Genomic DNA, 7,165 nt, shown 5'->3' on the forward strand with positions numbered 1-7,165 from the left:
AAGCGCGGGGTTCGCCCCGTCCCGCGACATGCCGTAATTGATTATGGTGCCTATCTGTATCCGAGATATGTTTTGTTCCGCGGCATTTGTCTCTACGGTCCTTTCTAGATGTGTCCCCAAGCTTTCCGATGCTTCGAAAGCCGGCAATGCTGAGGTCGCCACCGGGGGTGATGCGTGTTTTCGAGGTCGGCTACACGGCTATGCGTGTATGACCGAACCAAAACACGTTTTTTACAACCTCGCATGATTTTTGAACGAATTATCCATTACTGAACGTGTAAGTTTATGGTAATTTGTGTAAATAGCATGTTTTGCACCCAAAATATTCACTAAATACACGGAACTTGCTAACGGTGTACTGTTGGCTATAGTACCACCGAGATGCATGTTGTTGGTGGACATAAATAAATTAACAAAATATGGAGAAATGTTTGAAGACTTTCAGGGGCGATCTTGTGTTTTGATGCCAGTGGGTTTTTCGTCAGGAGCTGCGAACGCTGCGCAAGGGCAGAAGTTTTTTTTTCGAACAGGAGAGCCTTTTAACATCCAGCATTGCGTGATGGGCGTCCCCGCTTTGACATGACGTTAAAAAAGCAAAATCTCGACTTCGGAACGGAGGCGAGATTTAACTTTGCACAGATAATGCCGCCGTTATTGAAAGAAGCGCGGTCCTCTGCTCTGCTTTCTTCTAAACGAGCTGCCTTTACATCGTCCGCGGTGACGGCCCCTTTCGGTGGTCAGCTACGTTTCTAAGTCGTGCCGTGCGGTTGCCCACATCGTTTAGGCAATTGTTTTGAGGTTTTCTGAGACTGAGGAATTACGGCTTGCACGTACGTCACATTTCGACCCTAATCGCTCGCTATCCGCCTCCGTATTTTTTTTTTTTTATTATTCGCTTTTGGGTTTTTGCAGCTCTCAAGCGCAAACGCACGCACAGATACGCACTAACACTCGCATGAAGTCGTAGTTCAGTTTCTCCGTCGGTAAGGAAGAGTGCTCTTTTCGTAATGCTACGTTGGAAGCTACCTCTTTTCTTCTCCTTTGGGGATTGCGATTGCTGAACGGTGGATTCCAGCTATTGCCGGCACGATGTCTTCCCCAGAAGAGGTGGCTATAGCAGAGGTGTGATTATAGCAAGAGATAGTTCCGCATCATTAGTAGTAGTGAGTCCTCCCCAACGTACACTGTGCAAGGTCACGTGAGCAGCATTTTTGTTTCTTACAAATTAAGGCACGTTTAGAGTCACGCGTGCGTTTTACGGAGAACTGAATTTAGGGGATGTTTGCAGAACGACAAGTGTAGAGATAATCGAGTTCAATTGATATTGGTCCAACAATTTATAGGTGCAGTTTGACCAGTTATAGTACAGCTGGCGACTGGGAGCTTATACCTTGCATTGCTCGATAAACCGTTACAGAACCGTACGTCTTTACACGACGCGCATTGAAACGACAAAATGAGGAGACGCCGAGATTGATCGCAAATCGCTGATTATAGCACGTCGGCACTTAAGCTGAAACAAGGGCACAGTGGGCCTCTGTAGCATGAAAGAAAATATAGCGCGCAGTGACCAAAACAAAAATTGTTAAACATAGTGTAGAAACCGCTGTGCGAGACAGTTCCTCTCATAAAGATATGGTTATAGCCGAGTGTGCATTACATGCGATGGGTGTGATTATAAGTAAAAAAAAGGGCAGTCACTTTCGGGAAGGCTGCTTGCGACGCCAATTTTCTTCAGTGCCTGTACGCGGAAAAACGTCGATGTGGTCTTTCTTCCGGGCATTAGCTTGGCCTCTGATTTGTGTTTGTTTATGTTTTTCCATCGTCGAACCTATCCCCGAACCGCCTCGCATTTCCTCAGCGAGCAAACCAAACAACATCAGCCACAAAAGAAACAGAAAGAGCATCAACAACACCACGGATATCAAAAGTCGAGCAATGCGGCCAACGGATCTCTGAACCCGGAAAAAGAATGCCGAGCAAAGCTCGTTTCGCTGGTTCGGCCGGAACCTCGCTGCGATTGAATTGAACTCGGATTGATTGAAGGGACACGGCGAACAAGGGAAGAGCTAGGGGCGAGCTTTGCGCATGCGTGAATTCCCTAACTTCGAGGCAGCTCCGTGATTCGGTTAGGGAAGAGGCGTAAAACGAACATTTTTTTGTTGTTATGATATATTTGACGCGCGGCAATTAAGCGAAAGAGGGGAGACCGGCTGTAATGTGTGAGGGATGCGCTTGTTTTCCTGCAGCCTAAGGGGAGAAGAGGGAGTCGAAGAAAGCCATAGCAGTCGCTCAACTTCTGAGCGTTCGAAGACTACAACTTAGAAGAAAAAGGAAAGGGCAGTTGAAGGTCAGGACGGGACTGAAGCAAATCTGGGGAGAGCAACGTCAAAGCAATAGTGCCCCTAACAGATCACTGACACTATTCTTTTTTAAAGAACGTGTAGCTTTATTTTAAAGGGGTGAAATAGAGACAAGAAAAGGTTATCCCGTCTTCATATTTTTATTCTCAAAAAGGAAAAAAAAAAGGGGGGGAATTAATAGCAAACGAGGTCACTTTTATAGTACACGCTGGTGGAGGTTGCGTATTAGGAGACGAATACTCGTAAGTAATTTCCAAGGATTTCGAAAAGGATCAAGAGCGCTTACTGCCAGCCGGATATAAGCAAAGCTTGCAAAACAAGTACAGAAAACTTTTTTTTTTGTTAAACTGTTTTGGCAATGAAGGATGACTTAATGAATGCATAGGGCTGAACCCTATAAATTGGGCGGCGGCTGGTGCCACATAGCCAAAGGTTTCTTCTGCATAGCATCATAGTAAACGCGATTCTCACAATTACGCGATGTCCCTATCCAACCCTGAGACATAGTCTTTGAGCACAATCTTGAGTTCAAACGTCCGAGCATGTTGCAGGATTAGCATTTTCGAGATTACACACAGAATAGGTGAGGCCACCATTAGTTGCTCATGCTGGTCATGCACTAGAGCACGCAGTGGACATGAGCGTTTCGTTAGCGTTCGGGGTGTACTCGGATCAAAATGCATTCCACTTGAGTTCTGCGTCAGTGCTCAGCGCGAACTCGGAACCAATCACAGGCTTCACGCCGGATGCGATGAAACCAACTAATGACGGCTGCAGATAATTTGCATATCATTTAACAATTTCAGGAAGGATTAATTGTGACGCGGCGCGAGTGTCCAAGTGCTCGTCGGCACGTATACGGCTTGAAGTTGGTCTTTTTGGTCACTAGACGCGCTGACTCAAAGTGACTCTTGTCCATTAACCTAACTTGTCGAAAACAAAGGCTGGTAGAAAAGAATAAAATGAATTAAGGGAATTCAGCCGTTCAAGCGACGCATTTCGTTATTTGTGATGTATTCTAACAAATAAAGCTTTTGAAATAAATACGCTTTAGGAGCACGACAACTAAAAAATGGATTGCTCATGTATTGGCATTCGGCTTTCTTTAAAAAAAACGGAAATTAACTTGTTTGCCTGTCATAGCTAGGCGGATGACATATTCGTAATTATTGAGACAGAACATAGCCTCCTTAATACTGACGAAGCCTGGCAGATCGCCACGAGACGCTGTCGCCGAAAGGGGAAAGGTAGTGTGGCAGACAACAGATGAGAGGAGAGGCATGTAACGGGCGCCCCGCTGCGGCGAGATGTTGAAACAAACTTCTCTCGAGCCATGGAATATCCGCTCGTGCTCCTCGCGTTCTTCGCGCTGCCACTTCATTTTCTTGTCAAATTTGAAAACAATTCTTCGGGTCCTCGCCGCTGCAGAAGCTGTGCACTGAATGCCAGAATTTCTCTCTGCTAACACATCCTCGCGTTCCAAATCTTCGACGGGGCACTCTATGGATTCGTCGTCGAACTGCCAGGCTTTGTGAGTATATAGGAGGCTACGGACAGAAATGTAAAGTGTAGACAATATGGCTTCTTTGTAAACACCGACATCATTTCGTTCATAAAAACAAAACTAGGTGGTTTGCTTTATGAACAACGTATGTTTCATGTTTTATGAACAATGTGTCGTATGCTCTAGGACGACGCTGTCTTTAATGTCGTCATTGAGGTCGTCCTAGAGGTCCTTCTAGACTTCTAGAACGACCTTACTTGTCCCATTACTCGAAAAAGCGGCGTCGTTGTGCCCGAAAGATGGCCCTAGAGATAGGTCATCAAACACGCGCCGGTCACGCTCACGCTCACGACACGCTCAAGTGCGGGAGCGTGACGTTACCGCCGGAGTGCGTGTGCAAATTTGCGCCTCGGACGTCATCCAAGCTCGTTGTGTGCTTCGTTCGATGGACTGTGAGGCGACCGCGTCTACATCTACGGCATCGAAATTTGCAGCAGCGTCTCCATGTACGACGGCTTCCGCAGGCAAACGTGGCCGCCCACGCAAATACGCCACAGCCTCCTTAAGTGTCCTCCTCAAGGCGTCGTTCCCGACGTCGTCCTCCAGGCGTCGTTGACTGTAGGACAATTTGTCGAAAGACAATTCGTAGCAGGACAACTCGTAGCAGGGCAATTCGTCGCATAGGGCAATTCGTCAGAGGGCAACTCGTAATAGGGCAATTCGTAATAGGGTAATTCGTGCAGATGACGATTCGTCACCCTATTAATAACCAGCATATCCCCGCCTCTTTCAGTCCTGATGACTTCCATAGCGACTGCCAAAATAAACGCTCAGACCAGTTATTCTATAGCATTTGGCTGGTGTGCGAACGTGCACTCGGAACTAAAAGGATGTGGATGACAAAGACGTTTTATAAACTTTATCTTGTAAGTCTTGAAAGTTGGTTCTGGACTTCCCGAAAAAAAAATAAGCTAAATCTAAATAAAATAGAAATAACAAAAAAGTCGCACGCTTGCTGAACCGCTCAAACTGTTGGCCCGGCAAACATACAGCCTCCCGTGCACTGTCGGCTTAAAGGTGAATAGAGTATCGAAACCGGACAAAGGGTCGTGAACTATCCAAACAGGATACAACACAGCACGCATGTTTAGAAGAACAGCCCCCGACCTTTCCGAAACTTCAAAAGAACGCGGACAACAAGGGGGTGTTCGAACTTTTCTTGGAAGGCTTCTGAATTTTATATTTATACATACACGTTCCATCCCCTCTTCCTCCTTTTTTACAATTCCCCTAAACTTTCCTAAAAAAAATAATGAACTACAAAAAGAAAACCCAGTTTTCGACTAGATGCCCTAGCGACGAATAGCCCCATGACGAATTGCCCTAAGCGACAAATTGCCCTGCGACGAATTGCTCTGTTACGAATTGTCTTTCGACGAACGGCCCGTAGCCCAAGTTGAGGGCCACGTGAAACGAAACTAGCAAAAAATACAAAATGACACAAGTTTTTTACGGCATAGAAGAGAGGAAGTGGCGAGACATATTTAGCGGACCTGGGATAGTTACCGCCTCTATCTTGGAAAGAGTGGCGCCATTCCTTGTTGGGTAAATGCTTGAGACACGTGCCTCGCGTTATTTCTGGGAAATTCATGGCGTCTGAAATCTAACTCAGTGCTGCGCTGGGCCGTCATGATCTTACCAAGGGCTGCACAATGCACGTGCCTCATGCATCGACGCACCTTGCGCTACTTTTGAAACATGAAGGGGCTTTAGAGATAGTGCCGTGATTGTCAGTGAAAACCTCCGAAGCTCCGAATCTCTTACGCACATGTCTTTCACCATCTGGGGAAGACCTTGTCCTTTTCTTATATTTGTCTCTCAACTGTGTCACCGCACTATAGTCGTAATTAAACATTCACGCAAATATCCGCGACTACTAAATAACTGAAAAGACAGTGAGTGTGCAGGCGAGCTGGTGATAGCTAATCATGTCGTATAACACCTTAAACTGTGGTGGAAGAAATTAGAAACTTTTTAGTAGAAGGAACAGGCACAGAGAGGAACGTCTCAAACTCAGCTAACTGGTTTATTTCTCGATCATCCTATATATACCCACGAAGCCCTTCCCAACCACACTCTGCGCAGTAATCTCGTTTGTTGAAACAGTTCCAAATCGAGAGAACATACATGACACACAAAGAGATCAAACACACGCACAATAAAACACACGCACACCTCGGGACATGGCAGTGACCTTGGTAAAAATGTCGACGACAGCACACATAAAACGACGGTACTTCAGGTCATCGCAGCGACCTTGAAAGAAAAGTGCCGAACTATGCTAAACATTAGCACCGAAACCACACGTAGCCTTAGAAAAAAAACCGTTTACAACTCCCCGTAACGCCGAATTAGAGCACAGCTCTTGAGGAGGAGGAGGGAAGGGTACTGGGGGGTCAGTTGACCTCGGAAGGGGGGGGGGGAGTCAGGTGGCCTGGGAGATCACGTGACCTCGGGGGGGGGGGGGGGGAGTCACGTGACCTGGGGGGGGTCACGTGACGATGACGTGATCAGTGATGATGACGATGACGATGCGGATGCCGGTGACGTCATCGGCATCCGCATCGTCATCATCACTGATGACGTCATCAATGACGTTACTGACGACGTCATCGGCATCCGCATCGTCATCATCACTGATGACGTCATCGTCACGTGACCCCCCCAGGTCCTCCCGAGGTCCTCCCGAAGGAGCCCGAGGTCCTCCCGAGGGCCTCCCGAAGGAACCCGAGGTCCTCCCGAGGTCCTCCCGGAGGAACCCGAGGTCCTTCCGAGGTCCTCCCGAAGAAACCCGAGGTCCTCCCGAGGTCCTCCCGAAGAAACCCGAGGTCCTCCCGAGGTCCTCCCGAAGGAACCCGAGGTCCTCCCGAGGTCCTCCCGAAGGAACCCGAGGTCCTTCGGGAAGACCTCTGGTTTCTTCGGGAAAATTTACCGATAATGCACCGCGCGGTTACGCCGACGGCAACGGCGACGCCGACGCCGCTCAAGCCGGAAACGGGCGCCTAAGAGCTGCGCTCTAAAAAAAAACACGAGAGAAGAATTACTTTGGGGAAACATACCTTGGCGAGCTCTGTACAGCGCCGACGGACCCTAACTGAGTATTGTCCCCCTAATCCCTTTTTCTTTTCTTTTCATTTCCCTTCCCTTTTCTCGTGAATCGATGTGTTCGTTAGGGTGGTGCACGAAATAGCCTAATTTCAATACACCTGTGTCAAAGTCCCCGCTGGAAATTCCCCGT

The sequence above is a fragment of the Ixodes scapularis genome, unplaced genomic scaffold (assembly GCF_016920785.2).
Source record: "Ixodes scapularis isolate PalLabHiFi unplaced genomic scaffold, ASM1692078v2 ptg001192l_1__unscaffolded, whole genome shotgun sequence".
NCBI classification, from domain to species: Eukaryota; Metazoa; Arthropoda; class Arachnida; order Ixodida; family Ixodidae; genus Ixodes; species Ixodes scapularis.